This window comes from Channa argus, unplaced genomic scaffold (assembly GCF_033026475.1).
Source record: "Channa argus isolate prfri unplaced genomic scaffold, Channa argus male v1.0 Contig011, whole genome shotgun sequence".
In the NCBI taxonomy this organism is placed as follows: Eukaryota; Metazoa; Chordata; class Actinopteri; order Anabantiformes; family Channidae; genus Channa; species Channa argus.
The window spans coordinates 173,851-197,662 of NW_027125230.1; the positions used below are offsets into that span (position 1 = coordinate 173,851).

Here is a 23,812-nt window from a genome sequence, read left to right on the forward strand (position 1 = left end):
AAAAACAACACATATGGCCATGACCGTAACATGGTCTACTAGTAATGAAGCACGATGGTTGACAAACCAATAAAGTAGCAAAACAGCAATGAAAGAACAAAATTTGATGAAAATATAGAACAATTTCTATGAATAAATAGGCAGTAACACCAGCTTGAGCTGCCCGTAAACCCAAGCAAAAAAGCTTACAGCACCTGGTATTCCCAGGCGGTCTTCCTACCAAGTACTAACCAGGCCCGGCTCTATTTGGCTGCCGAGATCGGACGCTTAGAGAGCGGTGTGGCCGTAAGCTGCATTTGACATTATCAACAGCTCTTAAAAACGGTAGAGAAGCAGAATGCATGACACTTGCTAAGAAGAAGATAAATGTGGCAAAGTACAAAGTACTATAACTGTACTGGTCTGTTACGCCCCTGTCTAGGGGGTCAGGGTGAAACATACAAAGATAAATTTGCATGTTCCCTCTCCGATCCCCAAACCAAAATCCAGGATTGAGATGTTCCAACAGAATGATATTTATTGTAAACGAAAGAAAGTGTCAAACAAAACATGACACTACAACTCAGGGCGAACCAAGGCCAACATAATAAACAAAATAAGCCATTTCCCACAGAAAGTGCTAGCTAGCCTGATAGAAAGAAACAAACCAAAAGACAGTCGCTAACCCTAACTCCCTAATGTGAAAACAAGAGAAAACAATCAAAAGAAAAATGGCAGTCCACCCCTACAGATTTAATACTATTTACAAAATATACAATTTATAAACAAAACCACGGCACAAAACCTAACAATTCAAAAATGCTAAATAAAGTTTGGAAACCAAGAACAGCAAACAGGTGCTGATGCCAGAAAGAGCCTCGCTAGCTGTTGGGAACCATACTTTTAAAACTCCAGGAAGTGTAGGATGGACCAATCAGCTTCCTGTACTGCCCCCCAATCCAGCCAATCAGGCAGGGCACCTATAAGAACAAGAAAATAAAAACAACACATATGGCCAGGACCGTAACATGGTCTACTAGTAATGAAGCACAATGGTTGGCAAACCAATAAAGTAGCAAAACAGCAATGAAAGAACAAAATTTGATGAAAATATAGAACAATTTCTATGAATAAATAGGCAGTAACACCAGCTTGTGCTGCCCGTAAACCCAAGCAAAAAAGCTTACAGCACCTGGTATTCCCAGGCGGTCTTCCTACCAAGTACTAACCAGGCCCGGCTCTATTTGGCTGCTGAGATCGGACGAGATCGGGCGCTTAGAGAGCGGTGTGGCCGTAAGCTGCATTTGATATCATCAACAGCTCTTAAAAACGCTGGAGAAGCAGAATGCATGACACTTGCTAAGAAGAAGATAAATGTGGCAAAGTACAAAGTACTATAACTGTACTGGTCTGTTACGCCCCTGTCTAGGGGGTCAGGGTGAAACATACAAAGATAAATTTGCATGTTCCCTCTCCGATCCCCAAACCAAAATCCAGGATCGAGATGTTCCAACAAAATGATATTTATTTTAAACGAAAGAAAGTGTCAAACAAAACATGACACTACAACTCAGGGCGAAACAAGGCCAACATAATAAACAAAATAAGCCATTTCCCACAGAAAGTGCTAGCTAGCCTGATAGAAATAAACAAACCAAAAGACAGTCGCTAACCCTAACTCCCTAATGTGAAAACAGTCCAAAGAAAATGGCTGTTCACCCCTACAGATTTAATACTATTTACAAAATATACAATTTATAAACAAAACCACGGCACAAAACCTAACAATTCAAAAATGCTAAATAAGGTTTGGAAACCAAGAACAGCAAACAGGTGCTGATGCCAGAAAGAGCCTCGCTAGCTGTTGGGAACCGTACTTTTAAAACTCCAGGAAGTGTAGGATGGACCAATCAGCTTCCTGTACTGCCCCTCAATCCGGCCAATCAGGAAGGGCACCTATAAGAACGAGAAAATAAAAACAACACATATGGCCAGGACCGTAACATGGTCTACTAGTAATGAAGCACGATGGTTGACAAACCAATAAAGTAGCAAAACAGCAATGAAAGAACAAAATTTGATGGAAATATAGAACAATTTCTATGAATAAATAGGCAGTAACACCAGCTTGTGCTGCCCGTAAACCCAAGCAAAAAAGCTTACAGCACCTGGTATTCCCAGGCGGTCTTCCTACCAAGTACTAACCAGGCCCGGCTCTATTTGGCTGCCGAGATCGGACGAGATCGGGCGCTTAGAGAGCGGTGTGGCCGTAAGCTGCATTTGACATCATCAACAGCTCTTAAAAACACTGGAGAAGCAGAATGCATGACACTTGCTAAGAAGAAGATAAATGTGGCAAAGTACAAAGTACTATAACTGTACTGGTCTGTTACGCCCCTGTCTAGGGGGTCAGGGTGAAACATACAAAGATAAATTAGCATGTTCCCTCTCCGATCCCGAAAACAAAATCCAGGATTGAGATGTTCCAACAGAATGGTATTTATTTTAAACGAAAGAAAGTGTCAAGCAAAACATGACACTACAACTCAGGGCGAACCAAGGCCAACATAATAAACAAAATAAGCCATTTCCCACAGAAAGTGCTAGCTAGCCTGATAGAAATAAACAAACCAAAAGACAGTCGCTAACCCTAACTCCCTAATGTGAAAACAAGAGAAAACAATCAAAAGAAAATGGCTGTTCACCCCTACAGATTTAATACTATTTACAAAATATACAATTTATAAACAAAACCACGGCACAAAACCTAACAATTCAAAAATGCTAAATAAGGTTTGGAAACCAAGAACAGCAAACAGGTGCTGATGCCAGAAAGAGCCTCGCTAGCTGTTGGGAACCGTACTTTTAAAACTCCAGCAAGTGTAGGATGGACCAATCAGCCTCCTGTACTGCCCCCCAATCCGGCCAATCAGGCAGGGCACCTATAAGAACAAGAAAATAAAAACAACACATATGGCCAGGACCGTAACATGGTCTATTAGTAATGAAGCACGATGGTTGACAAACCAATAAAGTAGCAAAACAGCAATGAAAGAACAAAATTTGATGAAAATATAGAACAATTTCTATGAATAAATAGGCAGTAACACCAGCTTGTGCTGCCCGTAAACCCAAGCAAAAAAGCTTACAGCACCTGGTATTCCCAGGCGGTCTTCCTACCAAGTACTAACCAGGCCCGGCCCAATTTGGCTGCCGAGATCGGACGAGATCGGGCGCTTAGAGAGCGGTGTGGCCGTAAGCTGCATTTCACATCATCAACAGCTCTTAAAAACGCTAGAGAAGCAGAATGCATGACACTTGCTAAGAAGAAGATAAATGTGTCAAAGTACAAAGTACTATAACTGTACTGGTCTGTTACGCCCCTGTCTAGGGGGTCAGGGTGCAACATACAAAGATAAATTAGCATTTTCCCTCTCCGATCCCCAAACCAAAATCCAGGATCGAGATGTTCCAACAGAATGATATTTATTTTAAACGAAAGAAAGTGTCAAACAAAACATGACACTACAACTCAGGGCGAACCAAGGCCAACATAATAAACAAAATAAGCCATTTCCCACAGAAAGTGCTAGCTAGCCTGATAGAAATAAACAAACCAAAAGACAGTCGCTAACCCTAACTCCCTAATGTGAAAACAGTCCAAAGAAAATGGCAGTTCACCCCTACAGATTTAATACTATTTACAAAATATACAATTTATAAACAAAACCACGGCACAAAACCTAACAATTCAAAAATGCTAAATAAGGTTTGGAAACCAAGAACAGCAAACAGGTGCTGATGCCAGAAAAAGCCTCGCTAGCTGTTGGGAACCGTACTTTTAAAACTCCAGGAAGTGTAGGATGGACCAATCAGCTTCCTGTACTGCCCCCCAATCCAGTCAATCAGGCAGGGCACCTATAAGAACAAGAAAATAAAAACAACACATATGGCCAGGACCGTAACATGGTCTACTAGTAATGAAGCACGTTGGTTGGCAAACCAATAAAGTAGCAAAACAGCAATGAAAGAACAAAATTTGATGAAAATATAGAACAATTTCTATGAATAAATAGGCAGTAACACCAGCTTGTGCTGCCCGTAAACCCAAGCAAAAAAGCTTACAGCACCTGGTATTCCCAGGCGGTCTTCCTACGAAGTACTAACCAGCCCCGGCCCTATTTGGCTGCCGAGATCGGACGAGATCGGGCGCTTAGAGAGCAGTGTGGCCGTAACATGCATTTGACATCATCAACAGCTCTTAAAAACGCTAGAGAAGCAGAATGCATGACACTTGCTAAGAAGAAGATAAATGTGGCAAAGTACAAAGTACTATAACTGTACTGGTCTGTTACGCCCCTGTCTAGGGGGTCAGGGTGAAACATACAAAGATAAATTTGCATGTTCCCTCTCCGATCCCCAAACCAAAATCCAGGATTGAGATGTTCCAACAGAATGATATTTATTTTAAACGAAAGAAAGTGTCAAACAAAACATGACACTACAACTCAGGGCGAACCAAGGCCAACATAATAAACAAAATAAGCCATTTCCCACAGAAAGTGCTAGCTAGCCTGATAGAAAGAAACAAACCAAAAGACAGTCGCTAACCCTAACTCCCTAATGTGAAAACAAGAGAAAACAATCAAAAGAAAAATGGCAGTCCACCCCTACAGATTTAATACTATTTACAAAATATACAATTTATAAACAAAACCAGGGCACAATACCTAACAATTCAAAAATGCTAAATAAGGTTTGGAAACCAAGAACAGCAAACAGGTGCTGATGCCAGAAAGAGCCTCGCTAGCTGTTGGGAACCGTACTTTTAAAACTCCAGCAAGTGTAGGATGGACCAATCAGCCTCCTGTACTGCCCCCCAATCCGGCCAATCAGGCAGGGCACCTATAAGAACAAGAAAATAAAAACAACACATATGGCCAGGACCGTATCATGGTCTACTAGTAATGAAGCACGATGGTTGGCAAACCAATAAAGTAACAAAACAGCAATGAAAGAACAAAATTTGATGAAAATATAGAACAATTTCTATGAATAAATAGGCAGTAACACCAGCTTGTGCTGCCCGTAAACCCAAGCAAAAAAGCTTACAGCACCTGGTATTCCCAGGCGGTCTTCCTACCAAGTACTAACCAGGCCCGGCCCAATTTGGCTGCCGAGATCGGACGCTTAGAGAGCGGTGTGGCCGTAACATGCATTTGACATCATCAACAGCTCTTAAAAACGCTAGAGAAGCAGAATGCATGACACTTGCTAAGAAGAAGATAAATGTGGCAAAGTACAAAGTACTATAACTGTACTGGTCTGTTACGCCCCTGTCTAGGGGGTCAGGGTGAAACATACAAAGATAAATTTGCATGTTCCCTCTCCGATCCCCAAACCAAAATCCAGGATTGAGATGTTCCAACAGAATGATATTTATTTTAAACGAAAGAAAGTGTCAAACAAAACATGACACTACAACTCAGGGCGAACCAAGGCCAACATAATAAACAAAATAAGCCATTTCCCACAGAAAGTGCTAGCTAGCCTGATAGAAAGAAACAAACCAAAAGACAGTCGCTAACCCTAACTCCCTAATGTGAAAACAAGAGAAAACAATCAAAAGAAAAATGGCAGTCCACCCCTACAGATTTAATACTATTTACAAAATATACAATTTATAAACAAAACCACGGCACAAAACCTAACAATTCAAAAATGCTAAATAAGGTTTGGAAACCAAGAACAGCAAACAGGTGCTGATGCCAGAAAGAGCCTCGCTAGCTGTTGGGAACCGTACTTTTAAAACTCCAGGAAGTGTAGGATGGACCAATCAGCTTCCTGTACTGCCCCCCAATCCAGCCAATCAGGCAGGGCACCTATAAGAACAAGAAAATAAAAACAACACATATGGCCAGGACCGTAACATGGTCTACTAGTAATGAAGCACGATGGTTGGCAAACCAATAAAGTAACAAAACAGCAATGAAAGAACAAAATTTGATGAAAATATAGAACAATTTCTATGAATAAATAGGCAGTAACACCAGCTTGTGCTGCCCGTAAACCCAAGCAAAAAAGCTTACAACACCTGGTATTCCCAGGCGGTCTTCCTACCAAGTACTAACCAGGCCCGGCTCTATTTGGCTGCCGAGATCGGACGAGATCGGGCGCTTAGAGAGCGGTGTGGCCGTAAGCTGCATTTGACATCATCAACAACTCTTAAAAACGCTAGAGAAGCAGAATGCATGACACTTGCTAAGAAGAAGATAAATATGGCAAAGTACAAAGTACTATAACTGTACTGGTCTGTTACGCCCCTGTCTAGGGGGTCAGGGTGAAACATACAAAGATAAATTTGCATGTTCCCTCTCCGATCCCCAAACCAAAATCCAGGATTGAGATGTTCCAACAGAATGATATTTATTTTAAACGAAAGAAAGTGTCAAACAAAACATGACACTACAACTCAGGGCGAACCAAGGCCAACATAATAAACAAAATAAGCCATTTCCCACAGAAAGTGCTAGCTAGCCTGATAGAAATAAACAAACCAAAAGACAGTCGCTAACCCTAACTCCCTAATGTGAAAACAAGAGAAAACAATCAAAAGAAAAATGGCAGTCCACCCCTACAGATTTAATACTATTTACAAAATATACAATTTATAAACAAAACCAGGGCACAAAACCTAACAATTCAAAAATGCTAAATAAGGTTTGGAAACCAAGAACAGCAAACAGGTGCTGATGCCAGAAAGAGCCTCGCTAGCTGTTGGGAACCGTACTTTTAAAACTCCAGGAAGTGTAGGATGGACCAATCAGCTTCCTGTACTGCCCCCCAATCCGGCCAATCAGGCAGGGCACCTATAAGAACAAGAAAATAAAAACAACACATATGGCCAGGACCGTAACATGGTCTACTAGTAATGAAGCACGATGGTTGGCAAACCAATAAAGTAACAAAACAGCAATGAAAGAACAAAATTTGATGAAAATATAGAACAATTTCTATGAATAAATAGGCAGTAACACCAGCTTGTGCTGCCCGTAAACCCAAGCAAAAAAGCTTACAGCACCTGGTATTCCCAGGCGGTCTTCCTACCAAGTACTAACCAGGCCCGGCCCAATTTGGCTGCCGAGATCGGACGCTTAGAGAGCGGTGTGGCCGTAAGCTGCATTTCACATCATCAACAGCTCTTAAAAACGCTAGAGAAGCAGAATGCATGACACTTGCTAAGAAGAAGATAAATGTGGCAAAGTACAAAGTACTATAACTGTACTGGTCTGTTACGCCCCTGTCTAGGGGGTCAGGGTGCAACATACAAAGATAAATTAGCATTTTCCCTCTCCGATCCCCAAACCAAAATCCAGGATCGAGATGTTCCAACAGAATGATATTTATTTTAAACGAAAGAAAGTGTCAAACAAAACATGACACTACAACTCAGGGCGAACCAAGGCCAACATAATAAACAAAATAAGCCATTTCCCACAGAAAGTGCTAGCTAGCCTGATAGAAATAAACAAACCAAAAGACAGTCGCTAACCCTAACTCCCTAATGTGAAAACAGTCCAAAGAAAATGGTAGTTCACCCCTACAGATTTAATACTATTTATAAAATATACAATTTATAAACAAAACCACGGCACAAAACCTAACAATTCAAAAATGCTAAATAAGGTTTGGAAACCAAGAACAGCAAACAGGTGCTGATGCCAGAAAAAGCCTCGCTAGCTGTTGGGAACCGTACTTTTAAAACTCCAGGAAGTGTAGGATGGACCAATCAGCTTCCTGTACTGCCCCCCAATCCAGTCAATCAGGCAGGGCACCTATAAGAACAAGAAAATAAAAACAACACATATGGCCAGGACCGTAACATGGTCTACTAGTAATGAAGCACGTTGGTTGGCAAACCAATAAAGTAGCAAAACAGCAATGAAAGAACAAAATTTGATGAAAATATAGAACAATTTCTATGAATAAATAGGCAGTAACACCAGCTTGTGCTGCCCGTAAACCCAAGCAAAAAAGCTTACAGCACCTGGTATTCCCAGGCGGTCTTCCTACGAAGTACTAACCAGGCCCAGCCCTATTTGGCTGCCGAGATCGGGCGCTTAGAGAGCAGTGTGGCCGTAACATGCATTTGACATCATTAACAGCTCTTAAAAACGCTAGAGAAGCAGAATGCATGACACTTGCTAAGAAGAAGATAAATGTGGCAAAGTACAAAGTACTATAACTGTACTGGTCTGTTACGCCCCTGTCTAGGGGGTCAGGGTGAAACATACAAAGATAAATTTGCATGTTCCCTCTCCGATCCCCAAACCAAAATCCAGGATTGAGATGTTCCAACAGAATGATATTTATTTTAAACGAAAGAAAGTGTCAAACAAAACATGACACTACAACTCAGGGCGAACCAAGGCCAACATAATAAACAAAATAAGCCATTTCCCACAGAAAGTGCTAGCTAGCCTGATAGAAAGAAACAAACCAAAAGACAGTCGCTAACCCTAACTCCCTAATGTGAAAACAAGAGAAAACAATCAAAAGAAAATGGCTGTTCACCCCTACAGATTTAATACTATTTACAAAATATACAATTTATAAACAAAACCACGGCACAAAACCTAACAATTCAAAAATGCTAAATAAGGTTTGGAAACCAAGAACAGCAAACAGGTGCTGATGCCAGAAAGAGCCTCGCTAGCTGTTGGGAACCGTACTTTTAAAACTCCAGGAAGTGTAGGATGGACCAATCAGCTTCCTGTACTGCCCCCCAATCCAGCCAATCAGGCAGGGCACCTATAAGAACAAGAAAATAAAAACAACACATATGGCCAGGACCGTAACATGGTCTATTAGTAATGAAGCACGATGGTTGGCAAACCAATAAACTAACAAAACAGCAATGAAAGAACAAAATTTGATGAAAATATAGAACAATTTCTATGAATAAATAGGCAGTAACACCAGCTTGTGCTGCCCGTAAACCCAAGCAAAAAAGCTTACAACACCTGGTATTCCCAGGCGGTCTTCCTACCAAGTACTAACCAGGCCCGGCTCTATTTGGCTGCCGAGATCGGACGAGATCGGGCGCTTAGAGAGCGGTGTGGCCGTAAGCTGCATTTGACATCATCAACAGCTCTTAAAAACGCTAGAGAAGCAGAATGCATGACACTTGCTAAGAAGAAGATAAATATGGCAAAGTACAAAGTACTATAACTGTACTGGTCTGTTACGCCCCTGTCTAGGGGGTCAGGGTGCAACATACAAAGATAAATTTGCATGTTCCCTCTCCGATCCCCAAACCAAAATCCAGGATTGAGATGTTCCAACAGAATGATATTTATTTTAAACGAAAGAAAGTGTCAAACAAAACATGACACTACAACTCAGGGCGAACCAAGGCCAACATAATAAACAAAATAAGCCATTTCCCACAGAAAGTGTTAGCTAGCCTGATAGAAATAAACAAACCAAAAGACAGTCGCTAACCCTAACTCCCTAATGTGAAAACAAGAGAAAACAATCAAAAGAAAAATGGCAGTCCACCCCTACAGATTTAATACTATTTACAAAATATACAATTTATAAACAAAACCAGGGCACAAAACCTAACAATTCAAAAATGCTAAATAAGGTTTGGAAACCAAGAACAGCAAACAGGTGCTGATGCCAGAAAGAGCCTCGCTAGCTGTTGGGAACCGTACTTTTAAAACTCCAGCAAGTGTAGGATGGACCAATCAGCCTCCTGTACTGCCCCCCAATCCGGCCAATCAGGCAGGGCACCTATAAGAACAAGAAAATAAAAACAACACATATGGCCAGGACCGTAACATGGTCTATTAGTAATGAAGCACGATGGTTGACAAACCAATAAAGTAGCAAAACAGCAATGAAAGAACAAAATTTGATGAAAATATAGAACAATTTCTATGAATAAATAGGCAGTAACACCAGCTTGTGCTGCCCGTAAACCTAAGCAAAAAAGCTTACAGCACCTGGTATTCCCAGGCAGTCTTCCTACCAAGTACTAACCAGGCCCGGCCCTATTTGGCTGCCGAGATCGGACGAGATCGGGCGCTTAGAGAGCGGTGTGGCCGTAACATGCATTTGACATCATAAACAGCTCTTAAAAACGCTAGAGAAGCAGAATGCATGACACTTGCTAAGAAGAAGATAAATGTGGCAAAGTACAAAGTACTATAACTGTACTGGTCTGTTACGCCCCTGTCTAGGCTGTGGAACAAGATGGCGGCGCGGCAGTAGCTCGCAGCGGCCTCTCCGGATCCAACAAATGGTGTTTTTGCCGTATTTAGCCAGACCCTTTACAGTACATGGAAACCACAGTCAGCTGTGTTCATGTTTACGACCGCCAGACATTGTTGCGGCACAGGGTTCATACATACAATAATCTGCACGAGGAAGTAATTGGTAACCTTCGCGACCTCGGCTTGCTACGACCCCAGCGACAAATACCAGGCCCCCAGCCCTCGGTGTCACCTGACGCCGGTGGCCAGGTGAGGGGACGTCGGAAGCGCTGCTCGAGGAAGCGGAAGCGCGGCAAGCGGGCGGGTGTCCGTGCTAGGCTAAATGCTAACCCTAGCCGGCCGGCTCTACCGTCCATTCTCCTCTCCAACGTCTGCTCCCTGGACAATAAACTAGACTAAATCCGACTCCAGCGGACCACGCGGCGAGAATTCAGAGACTGCTGCATCTTTGTTTTCACGGAGACGTGGCTCAGTGACAGAGTTCCGGAAGCCGCCATCCAGCTAGACGGGCTAACCGTGTTTCGCGCCGACAGAAACGCTGCTCTGTGCGGTAAGACTCGCGGTGGTGGCGTGTGTGTTTACATCAACACGGAGTGGTGCAAGAACTCTGTGCTTGTCTCACGTTTCTGCTCATCGCTAGTGGAGTTTGTGACTGTTAGATGCAGACCGTTCTATTTACCACGGGAATTCACCACTGTTTTCATTGTCGGAGTGTACATTCCCCCCAGCGCTAATGCTAAGGAGGCACTGTGTGAACTCTACGGTGCTATTAGCGACCTGCAGAACGCTCACCCCGACGGACTGTTTATTATTGCCGGAGATTTCAACCATGCGAATCTCAGGACTGTGCTCCCTAAACTTCATCAGCATGTGGACTTTGCAACGAGAGGAGGGAACACGCTGGATCTTGTTTACACAAACATCCCCGGCGCGTATCGTGCGGAGCCCCGCCCCCATCTCGGCTACTCAGACCACATCTCGGTTATGCTAATTCCAGCATACAGACCGCTCGTCAGACGCTCTAAACCGGTTCTGAAACAGGTGAAAACCTGGCCAGCAGGAGCTACTTCTGCTCTTCAAGACTGTTGTGAGTGCACTGACTGGGACATGTTTAGGGAGGCCGCAACCAACGGCGATTCCATCAACTTGGAGGAATACACGTCAACAGTAACCAGCTACATCAGCAAGTGCGTTGACGATGTGACCATCTCCAAGACCATCACTACACGCTCCAACAGGAAGCCGTGGATAAATGCCAATGTGTGTGCGCTGCTGAAACAAAGAGACGCTGCCTTCAGAACAGGGGACAAGACGGCCTTGAGAACAGCAAGGGCCAAACTGTCCCGTGCCATTAGAGAGGCAAAGCGCGCACACTCAAAGAAAATCCACGACCACTTCGAAGACAGCGGAGACACCCGGCGCATGTGGCAGGGCATCCAGGCGATCACGAACTACAAGACAACTTCACCTGATTGTGACCGCGACGCCTCCCTCCCAGATGCGCTGAACCACTTCTACGCCCGGTTTGAGGCACAGAACAACGTGAAGGCGAGGAAGTCCACTCCACCTCCCAGTGACCAGGTGCTCTGTCTAACCACAGCTGAAGTGAGGAAAACTCTATGCAGAGTTAACCCACGGAAGTCTGCTGGACCAGACAACATTCCTGGCAGAGTGCTCAGGGAGTGCGCAGAACAGCTAGCGGATGTCTTCACAGACATCTTCAACATCTCCCTGAGCAGCAACGTTGTTCCTACGTGCCTCAAGGCAACGACCATCGTGCCTGTGCCTAAGAAGTCTACTGTCTCCTGCCTCAATGACTACCGTCCCGTCGCGCTCACACCCATCGTGATGAAGTGCTTCGAGAGGCTCGTCATGAGGCACATTAAGACCCAACTCCCAACCTCCCTGGACCCCATGCAGTTTGCGTATCGTCCAAATCGTTCCACGGACGATGCCATCTCCACGACCCTCCATCTGGCCCTCACCCACCTGGACAGTAAGGACTCATACGTACGAATGCTGTTCATTGACTTCAGCTCAGCATTCAACACAATCATCCCTCAGCACCTGACCGAGAAATTGAGCATACTGGGCCTGAACACCTCCCTCTGCAACTGGATTCTGGACTTCCTGACTGGGAGACCCCAGTCAGTCCGGATCGGGAACAACATCTCCAGCACCACCACACTGAGCACTGGAGCCCCTCAGGGCTGTGTGCTCAGCCCTCTGCTGTTCACTCTGCTGACGCACGACTGTGTAGCAATGCACAGCTCAAACCACATAGTCAAGTTTGCTGATGACACGACCGTGGTGGGTTTAATCAGCAAGAACGACGAGTCAGCCTACAGAGAGGAGGTGCAACGATTAACAGCCTGGTGTGGAGCAAACAACCTGTCTCTGAACGTTGACAAAACTAAAGAGATGGTTGTGGACTTCAGGAGAGCACAGGGTGACCATTCTCCATTGATCATCGATGGATCCTCAGTGGAGATAGTCAAGAGCACCAAATTCCTTGGTGTTCATCTGGCGGACAACCTCACCTGGTCAGTCAACACCAGCTCCATCACCAAGAAGGCCCAGCAGCGTCTCTACTTCCTGAGAAGGCTGAGGAAAGCCCATCTCCCTCCCCCCATCCTGACCATGTTCTACAGAGGGACCATTGAGAGCATCCTGAGCAGCTGCATCACTGCCTGGTTTGGGAACTGCACCGTCGCGGATCGCAAGACCCTACAGAGGATAGTGAGGACAGCTGAGAAGATCATCGGAGTCTCTCTGCCCTCTATCATGCACATTTACACCACACGCTGCATCCGCAAAGCCAACAGCATTGTGGACGACCGCACACACCCATCACACACACTCTTCACACTCCTGCCATCAGGAAAGAGGTTCCGAAGCATTCGGGCCACCACATCCAGACTATGCAACAGTTTTTTCCCACAAGCCATCAGGCTCCTCAACACACAGAACTGAAATAGAACTTAAACACACTGCAAACCGAACTCAGCACATTCTCATCACTCACTACTCATCTCATTCCACCACCACTTATTTATTATTTATTTACTTTTATCATTCTACATTTACTGCACTACACTGTTTACCTGCTGGTTTTTTTTGCACATTCCAATGCAATTGCACTTTTTTTACATGCTGGACATTTAAATGCACTATACCGTTTACATGCTGCTCTTTTTTTTAACACCCCTAGCACACTTAACTGAACTGTACTGTACTGTAAAATAGTATACAGTAGGTTTACTGGTCGGCACTGTCTTGGGTCTTGTGTCTTGTGTCCTGTCCTGTGTTACTTGTGTTGTCTGTCTACACTGTACGTCTGTACTGTTTTTTCGTCTGCACTGTTTGCACTTGGTTGCACTCGATGCACTTTATTATAACTTGTGTTGTTTGTAGCACCTTGGTTCTTGGAGGAACGTTATCTCGTTTCAACTGTGTACTGTGAACAACTGTGTATAGTAGAAATGACAATAAAAGCCACTTGACTTGACTAGGGGGTCAGGGTGCAACATACAAAGATAAATTAGCATGTTCCCTCTCCGATCCCCAAACCAAAATCCAGGATCGAGATGTTCCAACAGAATGATATTTATTTTAAACGAAAGAAAGTGTCAAACAAAACATGACACTACAACTGAGGGCGAACCAATGCCATCATAATAAACAGAATAAGCCATTTCCCACAGAAAGTGCTAGCTAGCCTGATAGAAATAAACAAACCAAAAGACAGTCGCTAACCCTAACTCCCTAATGTGAAAACAGTCCAAAGAAAATGGCAGTTCACCCCTACAGATTTAATACTATTTACAAAATATACAATTTATAAACAAAACCACGGCACAAAACCTAACAATTCAAAAATGCTAAATAAGGTTTGGAAACCAAGAACAGCAAACAGGTGCTGATGCCAGAAAGAGCCTCGCTAGCTGTTGGGAACCGTACTCTTAAAACTCCAGGAAGTGTAGGATGGACCAATCAGCTTCCTGTACTGCCCCCCAATCCGGCCAATCAGGCAGGGCACCTATAAGAACAAGAAAATAAAAACAACACATATGGCCAGGACCGTAACATGGTCTACTAGTAATGAAGCACGATGGTTGGCAAACCAATAAAGTAGCAAAACAGCAATGAAAGAACAAAATTTGATGAAAATATAGAACAATTTCTATGAATAAATAGGCAGTAACACCAGCTTGTGCTGCCCGTAAACCCAAGCAAAGAAGCTTACAGCACGTGGTATTCCCAGGCGGTCTTCCTACCAAGTACTAACAAGGCCCGGCCCTATTTGGCTGCCGAGATCGGACGGGATCGGGCGCTTAGAGAGCGGTGTGGCCGTAAGCTGCATTTGACATCATCAACAGCTCTTAAAAACGCTGGAGAAGCAGAATGCATGACACTTGCTAAGAAGAAGATAAATGTGGCAAAGTACAAAGTACTATAACTGTACTGGTCTGTTACGCCCCTGTCTAGGGGGTCAGGGTGCAACATACAAAGATAAATTAGCATGTTCCCTCTCCGATCCCCAAACCAAAATCCAGGATCGAGATGTTCCAACAGAATGATATTTATTTTAAACGAAAGAAAGTGTCAAACAAAACATGACACTACAACTCAGGGCGAACCAAGGCCAACATAATAAACAAAATAAGCCATTTCCAACAGAAAGTGCTAGCTAGCCTGATAGAAATAAACAAACCAAAAGACAGTCGCTAACCCTAACTCCCTAATGTGAAAACAGTCCAAAGAAAATGGCAGTTCACCCCTACAGATTTAATACTATTTACAAAATATACAATTTATAAACAAAACCACGGCACAAAACCTAACAATTCAAAAATGCTAAATAAGGTTTGGAAACCAAGAACAACAAACAGGTGCTGATGCCACAAAGAGCCTCGCTAGCTGTTGGGAACCGTACTTTTAAAACTCCAGGAAGTGTAGGATGGACCAATCAGCTTCCTGTACTGCCCCCCAATCCGGCCAATCAGGCAGGGCACCTATAAGAACAAGAAAATAAAAACAACACATATGGCCAGGACCGTAACATGGTCTACTAGTAATGAAGCACGATGGTTGGCAAACCAATAAAGTAGCAAAACAGCAATGAAAGAACAAAATTTGATGAAAATATAGAACAATTTCTATGAATAAATAGGCAGTAACACCAGCTTGTGCTGCCCGTAAACCCAAGCAAAAAAGCTTACAGCACCTGGTATTCCCAGGCAGTCTTCCTACCAAGTACTAACCAGGCCCGGCTCTATTTGGCTGCCGAGATCGGACGAGATCGGGCGCTTAGAGAGCGGTTTGGCCGTAAGCTGCATTTGACATCATCAACAGCTCTTAAAAACGCTGGAGAAGCAGAATGCATGACACTTGCTAAGAAGAAGATAAATGTGGCAAAGTACAAAGTACTTTAACTGTACTGGTCTGTTACGCCCCTGTCTAGGGGGTCAGGGTGCAACATACAAAGATAAATTAGCATGTTCCCTCTCCGATCCCCAAACCAAAATCCAGGATCGAGATGTTCCAACAGAATGATATTTATTTTAAACGAAAGAAAGTGTCAAACAAAACATGACACTACAACTCAGGGCGAACCAAGGCCAACATAATAAACAAAATAAGCCATTTCCCACAGAAAGTGCTAGCTAGCCTGATAGAAATAAACAAACCAAAAGACAGTCGCTAACCCTAACTCCCTAATGTGAAAACAAGAGAAAACAATCAAAAGAAAATGGCAGTCCACCCCTACAGATTTAATACTATTTACAAAATTACAGTTACAGTTACAAAACAAAACCACGGCACAAAACCTAACAATTCAAAAATGCTAAATAAGGTTTGGAAACCAAGAACAACAAACAGGTGCTGATGCCAGAAAGAGCCTCGCTAGCTGTTGGGAACCGTACTTTTAAAACTCCAGGAAGTGTAGGATGGACCAATCAGCTTCCTGTACTTCCCCCAAATCCGGCCAATCAGGCAGGGCACCTATAAGAACAAGAAACTAAAAACAACACATATGGCCAGGACCGTAACATGGTCTACTAGTAATGAAGCACAATGGTTGACAAACCAATAAAGTAGCAAAACAGCAATGAAAGTACAAAATTTGATGAAAATATAGAACAATTTCTATGAATAAATAGGCAGTAACACCAGCTTGTGCTGCCCGTAAACTCAAGCAAAAAAGCTTACAGCACCTGGTATTCCCAGGCGGTCTTCCTACCAAGTACTAACCAGGCCCGGCTCTATTTGGCTGCCGAGATCGGACGAGATCGGGCGCTTAGAGAGCGGTGTGGCCGTAAGCTGCATTTGACATCATCAACAGCTCTTAAAAACGCTGGAGAAGCAGAATGCATGACACTTGCTAAGAAGAAGATAAATGTGGCAAAGTACAAAGTACTATAACTGTACTGGTCTGTTACGCCCCTGTCTAGGGGGTCAGGGTGCAACATACAAAGATAAATTAGCATGTTCCCTCTCCGATCCCCAAACCAAAATCCAGGATCGAGATGTTCCAACAGAATGATATTTATTTTAAACGAAAGAAAGTGTCAAACAAAACATGACACTACAACTCAGGGCGAACCAAGGCCAACATAATAAACAAAATAAGCCATTTCCCACAGAAAGTGCTAGCTAGCCTGATAGAAATAAACAAACCAAAAGACAGTCGCTAACCCTAACTCCCTAATGTGAAAACAGTCCAAAGAAAATGGCAGTTCACCCCTACAGATTTAATACTATTTACAAAATATACAATTTATAAACAAAACCACGGCACAAAACCTAACAATTCAAAAATGCTAAATAAGGTTTGGAAACCAAGAACAGCAAACAGGTGCTGATGCCAGAAAGAGCCTCGCTAGCTGTTGGGAACCGTACTTTTAAAACTCCAGGAAGTGTAGGATGGACCAATCAGCTTCCTATACTGCCCCCCAATCCGGCCAATCAGGCAGGGCACCTATAAGAACAAGAAAATAAAAACAACACATATGGCCAGGACCGTAACATGGTCTACTAGTAATGAAGCACGATGGTTGGCAAACCAATAAAGTAGCAAAACAGCAATGAAAGAACAAAATTTGATGAAAATATAGAACAATTTCTATGAATAAATAGGCAGTAACACCAGCTTGTGCTGCCCGTAAACCCAAGCAAAGAAGCTTACAGCACGTGGTATTCCCAGGCGGTCTTCCTACCAAGTACTAACAAGGCCCGGCCCTATTTGGCTGCCGAGATCGGACGGGATCGGGCGCTTAGAGAGCGGTGTGGCCGTAAGCTGCATTTGACATCATCAACAGCTCTTAAAAACGCTGGAGAAGCAGAATGCATGACACTTGCTAAGAAGAAGATAAATGTGGCAAAGTACAAAGTACTATAACTGTACTGGTCTGTTACGCCCCTGTCTAGGGGGTCAGGGTGCAACATACAAAGATAAATTAGCATGTTCCCTCTCCGATCCCCAAACCAAAATCCAGGATCGAGATGTTCCAACAGAATGATATTTATTTTAAACGAAAGAAAGTGTCAAACAAAACATGACACTACAACTCAGGGCGAACCAAGGCCAACATAATAAACAAAATAAGCCATTTCCCACAGAAAGTGCTAGCTAGCCTGATAGAAATAAACAAACCAAAAGACAGTCGCTAACCCTAACTCCCTAATGTGAAAACAGTCCAAAGAAAATGGCAGTTCACCCCTACAGATTTAATACTATTTACAAAATATACAATTTATAAACAAAACCACGGCACAAAACCTAACAATTCAAAAATGCTAAATAAGGTTTGGAAACCAAGAACAGCAAACAGGTGCTGATGCCAGAAAGAGCCTCGCTAGATGTTGGGAACCGTACTTTTAAAACTCCAGGAAGTGTAGGATGGACCAATCAGCTTCCTGTACTGCCCCCCAATCCGGCCAATCAGGCAGGGCACCTATAAGAACAAGAAAATAAAAACAACACATATGGCCAGGACCGTAACATGGTCTACTAGTAATGAAGCACGATGGTTGGCAAACCAATAAAGTAGCAAAACAGCAATGAAAGAACAAAATTTGATGAAAATATAGAACAATTTCTATGAATAAATAGGCAGTAACACCAGCTTGTGCTGCCCGTAAACCCAAGCAAAGAAGCTTACAGCACGTGGTATTCCCAGGCGGTCTTCCTACCAAGTACTAACAAGGCCCGGCCCTATTTGGCTGCCGAGATCGGACGGGATCGGGCGCTTAGAGAGCAGTGTGGCCGTAAGCTGAATTTGACATCATCAACAGCTCTTAAAAACGCTGGAGAAGCAGAATGCATGACACTTGCTAAGAAGAAGATAAATGTGGCAAAGTACAAAGTACTATAACTGTACTGGTCTGTTACGCCCCTGTCTAGGGGGTCAGGGTTCAACATACAAAGATAAATTAGCATGTTCCCTCTCCGATCCCCAAACCAAAATCCAGGATCGAGATGTTCCAACAGAATGATATTTATTTTAAACGAAAGAAAGTGTCAAACAAAACATGACACTACAACTCAGGGCGAACCAACGCCAACATAATAAACAAAATAAGCCATTTCCCACAGAAAGTGCTAGCTAGCCTGATAGAAATAAACAAACCAAAAGACAGTCGCTAACCCTAACTCCCTAATGTGAAAACAGTCCAAAGAAAATGGCAGTTCACCCCTACAGATTTAATACTATTTACAAAATATACAATTTATAAACAAAACCACGGCACAAAACCTAACAATTCAAAAATGCTAAATAAGGTTTGGAAACCAAGAACAGCAAACAGGTGCTGATGCCAGAAAGAGCCTCGCTAGCTGTTGGGAACCGTACTTTTAAAACTCCAGGAAGTGTAGGATGGACCAATCAGCTTCCTGTACTGCCCCCCAATCCGGCCAATCAGGCAGGGCACCTATAAGAACAAGAAAATAAAAACAACACATATGGCCAGGACCGTAACATGGTCTACTAGTAATGAAGCACGATGGTTGGCAAACCAATAAAGTAGCAAAACAGCAATGAAAGAACAAAATTTTATGAAAATATAGAACAATTTCTATGAATAAATAGGCAGTAACACCAGCTTGTGCTGCCCGTAAACCCAAGCAAAAAAGCTTACAGCACCTGGTATTCCCAGGCGGTCTTCCTACCAAGTACTAACCAGGCCCGGCTCTATTTGGCTGCCGAGATCGGACGAGATCGGGCGCTTAGAGAGCGGTGTGGCCGTAAGCTGCATTTGACATCATCAACAGCTCTTAAAAACGCTAGAGAAGCAGAATGCATGACACTTGCTAAGAAGAAGATAAATGTGGCAAAGTACAAAGTACTATAACTGTACTGGTCTGTTATGCCCCTGTCTAGGGGGTCAGGGTGCAACATACAAAGATAAATTAGCATGTTCCCTCTCCGATCCCCAAACCAAAATCCAGGATCGAGATGTTCCAACAGAATGATATTTATTTTAAACGAAAGAAAGTGTCAAACAAAACATGACACTACAACTCAGGGCGAACCAAGGCCAACATAATAAACAAAATAAGACATTTCCCACAGAAAGTGCTAGCTAGCCTGATAGAAATAAACAAACCAAAAGACAGTCGCTAACCCTAACTCCCTAATGTGAAAACAAGAGAAAACAATCAAAAGATAATGGCAGTCCACCCCTACAGATTTAATACTATTTACAAAATATACAATTTATAAACAAAACCACGGCACAAAACCTAACAATTCAAAAATGCTAAATAAGGTTTGGAAAGCAAGAACAGCAAACAGGTGCTGCTGCCAGAAAGAGCCTCGCTAGCTGTTGGGAACCGTACTTTTAAAACTCCAGGAAGTGTAGGATGGACCAATCAGCTTCCTGTACTTCCCCCAAATCCGGCCAATCAGGAAGGGCACCTATAAGAACAACAAAAAAAAAACAACACATATGGCCAGGACCGTAACATGGTCTACTAGTAATGAAGCACGATGGTTGACAAACCAATAAAGTAGCAAAACAGCAATGAAAGAACAAAATTTGATGAAAATATAGAACAATTTCTATGAATAAATAGGCAGTAAAACCAGCTTGTGCTGCCCGTAAACCCAAGCAAAAAAGCTTACAGCACCTGGTATTCCCAGGCGGTCTTCCTACCAAGTACTAACCAGGCCCGGCTCTATTTGGCTGCCGAGATCGGACGAGATCGGGCGCTTAGAGAGCGGTGTGGCCGTAAGCTGCATTTGACATCATCAACAGCTCTTAAAAACGCTGGAGAAGCAGAATGCATGACACTTGCTAAGAAGAAGATAAATGTGGCAAAGTACAAAGTACTATAACTGTACTGGTCTGTTACGCCCCTGTCTAGGGGGTCAGGGTGCAACATACAAAGATAAATTAGCATGTTCCCTCTCCGATCCCCAAACCAAAATCCAGGATCGAGATGTTCCAACAGAATGATATTTATTTTAAACGAAAGAAAGTGTCAAACAAAACATGACACTACAACTCAGGGCGAACCAAGGCCAACATAATAAACAAAATAAGCCATTTCCCACAGAAAGTGCTAGCTAGCCTGATAGAAATAAACAAACCAAAAGACAGTCGCTAACCCTAACTCCCTAATGTGAAAACAGTCCAAAGAAAATGGCAGTTCACCCCTACAGATTTAATACTATTTACAAAATATACAATTTATAAACAAAACCACGGCACAAAACCTAACAATTCAAAAATGCTAAATAAGGTTTGGAAACCAAGAACAGCAAACAGGTGCTGATGCCAGAAAGAGCCTCGCTAGCTGTTGGGAACCGTACTTTTAAAACTCCAGGAAGTGTAGGATGGACCAATCAGCTTCCTGTACTGCCCCCCAATCCGGCCAATCAGGCAGGGCACCTATAAGAACAAGAAAATAAAAACAACACATATGGCCAGGACCGTAACATGGTCTACTAGTAATGAAGCACGATGGTTGGCAAACCAATAAAGTAGCAAAACAGCAATGAAAGAACAAAATTTGATGAAAATATAGAACAATTTCTATGAATAAATAGGCAGTAACACCAGCTTGTGCTGCCCGTAAACCCAAGCAAAAAAGCTTACATCACCTGGTATTCCCAGGCGGTCTTCCTACCAAGTACTAACCAGGCCCGGCTCTATTTGGCTGCCGAGATCGGACGAGATCGGGCGCTTAGAGAGCGGTGTGGCCGTAAGCTGCATTTGACATCATCAACAGCTCTTAAAAACGCTGGAGAAGCAGAATGCATGACACTTGCTAAGAAGAAGATAAATGTGGCAAAGTACAAAGTACTATAACTGTACTGGTCTGTTACGCCCCTGTCTAGGGGGTCAGGGTGCAACATACAAAGATAAATTAGCATGTTCCCTGTCCGATCCCCAAACCAAAATCCAGGATCGAGATGTTCCAACAGAATGATATTTATTTTAAACGAAAGAAAGTGTCAAACAAAACATGACACTACAACTCAGGGCGAACCAAGGCCAACATAATAAACAAAATAAGCCATTTCCCACAGAAAGTGCTAGCTAGCCTGATAGAAATAAACAAACCAAAAGACAGTCGCTAACCCTAACTCCCTAATGTGAAAACAGTCCAAAGAAAATGGCAGTTCACCCCTACAGATTTAATACTATTTACAAAATATACAATTTATAAACAAAACCACGGCACAAAACCTAACAATTCAAAAATGCTAAATAAGGTTTGGAAAGCAAGAACAGCAAACAGGTGCTGCTGCCAGAAAGAGCCTCGCTAGCTGTTGGGAACCGTACTTTTAAAACTCCAGGAAGTGTAGGATGGACCAATCAGCTTCCTGTACTTCCCCCAAATCCGGCCAATCAGGAAGGGCACCTATAAGAACAACAAAAAAAAAACAACACATATGGCCAGGACCGTAACATGGTCTACTAGTAATGAAGCACGATGGTTGACAAACCAATAAAGTAGCAAAACAGCAATGAAAGAACAAAATTTGATGAAAATATAGAACAATTTCTATGAATAAATAGGCAGTAAAACCAGCTTGTGCTGCCCGTAAACCCAAGCAAAAAAGCTTACAGCACCTGGTATTCCCAGGCGGTCTTCCTACCAAGTACTAACCAGGCCCGGCTCTATTTGGCTGCCGAGATCGGACGAGATCGGGCGCTTAGAGAGCGGTGTGGCCGTAAGCTGCATTTGACATCATCAACAGCTCTTAAAAACGCTGGAGAAGCAGAATGCATGACACTTGCTAAGAAGAAGATAAATGTGGCAAAGTACAAAGTACTATAACTGTACTGGTCTGTTACGCCCCTGTCTAGGGGGTCAGGGTGCAACATACAAAGATAAATTAGCATGTTCCCTCTCCGATCCCCAAACCAAAATCCAGGATCGAGATGTTCCAACAGAATGATATTTATTTTAAACGAAAGAAAGTGTCAAACAAAACATGACACTACAACTCAGGGCGAACCAAGGCCAACATAATAAACAAAATAAGCCATTTCCCACAGAAAGTGCTAGCTAGCCTGATAGAAATAAACAAACCAAAAGACAGTCGCTAACCCTAACTCCCTAATGTGAAAACAGTCCAAAGAAAATGGCAGTTCACCCCTACAGATTTAATACTATTTACAAAATATACAATTTATAAACAAAACCACGGCACAAAACCTAACAATTCAAAAATGCTAAATAAGGTTTGGAAACCAAGAACAGCAAACAGGTGCTGATGCCAGAAAGAGCCTCGCTAGCTGTTGGGAACCGTACTTTTAAAACTCCAGGAAGTGTAGGATGGACCAATCAGCTTCCTGTACTGCCCCCCAATCCGGCCAATCAGGCAGGGCACCTATAAGAACAAGAAAATAAAAACAACACATATGGCCAGGACCGTAACATGGTCTACTAGTAATGAAGCACGATGGTTGGCAAACCAATAAAGTAGCAAAACAGCAATGAAAGAACAAAATTTGATGAAAATATAGAACAATTTCTATGAATAAATAGGCAGTAACACCAGCTTGTGCTGCCCGTAAACCCAAGCAAAAAAGCTTACATCACCTGGTATTCCCAGGCGGTCTTCCTACCAAGTACTAACCAGGCCCGGCTCTATTTGGCTGCCGAGATCGGACGAGATCGGGCGCTTAGAGAGCGGTGTGGCCGTAAGCTGCATTTGACATCATCAACAGCTCTTAAAAACGCTGGAGAAGCAGAATGCATGACACTTGCTAAGAAGAAGATAAATGTGGCAAAGTACAAAGTACTATAACTGTACTGGTCTGTTACGCCCCTGTCTAGGGGGTCAGGGTGCAACATACAAAGATAAATTAGCATGTTCCCTGTCCGATCCCCAAACCAAAATCCAGGATCGAGATGTTCCAACAGAATGATATTTATTTTAAACGAAAGAAAGTGTCAAACAAAACATGACACTACAACTCAGGGCGAACCAAGGCCAACATAATAAACAAAATAAGCCATTTCCCACAGAAAGTGCTAGCTAGCCTGATAGAAATAAACAAACCAAAAGACAGTCGCTAACCCTAACTCCCTA

At 43.1% G+C, this 23,812-nt stretch overlaps 18 pseudogenes; all 18 read right to left on the bottom strand.

The window, feature by feature from the left end:
- Positions 1–182: 182 nt before the first annotated feature.
- LOC137111715 (5S ribosomal RNA) lies at positions 183–291 on the bottom strand (annotated as a pseudogene).
- An 868-nt stretch (positions 292–1,159) lies between these two features.
- On the bottom strand, positions 1,160–1,278 carry LOC137112189 (5S ribosomal RNA; annotated as a pseudogene).
- An 857-nt stretch (positions 1,279–2,135) lies between these two features.
- Positions 2,136–2,254, bottom strand: LOC137111758 (5S ribosomal RNA; annotated as a pseudogene).
- Positions 2,255–3,121: 867 nt separating this feature from the next.
- Positions 3,122–3,240, bottom strand: LOC137112172 (5S ribosomal RNA; annotated as a pseudogene).
- Positions 3,241–4,097: 857 nt separating this feature from the next.
- Positions 4,098–4,216, bottom strand: LOC137111696 (5S ribosomal RNA; annotated as a pseudogene).
- Positions 4,217–6,061: 1,845 nt separating this feature from the next.
- Positions 6,062–6,180, bottom strand: LOC137112065 (5S ribosomal RNA; annotated as a pseudogene).
- A 2,810-nt stretch (positions 6,181–8,990) lies between these two features.
- On the bottom strand, positions 8,991–9,109 carry LOC137112066 (5S ribosomal RNA; annotated as a pseudogene).
- Positions 9,110–9,977: 868 nt separating this feature from the next.
- Positions 9,978–10,096, bottom strand: LOC137111518 (5S ribosomal RNA; annotated as a pseudogene).
- A 4,402-nt stretch (positions 10,097–14,498) lies between these two features.
- On the bottom strand, positions 14,499–14,617 carry LOC137111520 (5S ribosomal RNA; annotated as a pseudogene).
- An 857-nt stretch (positions 14,618–15,474) lies between these two features.
- LOC137112113 (5S ribosomal RNA) lies at positions 15,475–15,593 on the bottom strand (annotated as a pseudogene).
- Positions 15,594–16,465: 872 nt separating this feature from the next.
- LOC137111759 (5S ribosomal RNA) lies at positions 16,466–16,584 on the bottom strand (annotated as a pseudogene).
- An 857-nt stretch (positions 16,585–17,441) lies between these two features.
- LOC137111521 (5S ribosomal RNA) lies at positions 17,442–17,560 on the bottom strand (annotated as a pseudogene).
- An 857-nt stretch (positions 17,561–18,417) lies between these two features.
- LOC137111608 (5S ribosomal RNA) lies at positions 18,418–18,536 on the bottom strand (annotated as a pseudogene).
- An 857-nt stretch (positions 18,537–19,393) lies between these two features.
- Positions 19,394–19,512, bottom strand: LOC137111760 (5S ribosomal RNA; annotated as a pseudogene).
- An 867-nt stretch (positions 19,513–20,379) lies between these two features.
- On the bottom strand, positions 20,380–20,498 carry LOC137111761 (5S ribosomal RNA; annotated as a pseudogene).
- Positions 20,499–21,355: 857 nt separating this feature from the next.
- Positions 21,356–21,474, bottom strand: LOC137112190 (5S ribosomal RNA; annotated as a pseudogene).
- Positions 21,475–22,331: 857 nt separating this feature from the next.
- On the bottom strand, positions 22,332–22,450 carry LOC137111762 (5S ribosomal RNA; annotated as a pseudogene).
- An 857-nt stretch (positions 22,451–23,307) lies between these two features.
- On the bottom strand, positions 23,308–23,426 carry LOC137112192 (5S ribosomal RNA; annotated as a pseudogene).
- Positions 23,427–23,812: the final 386 nt, after the last annotated feature.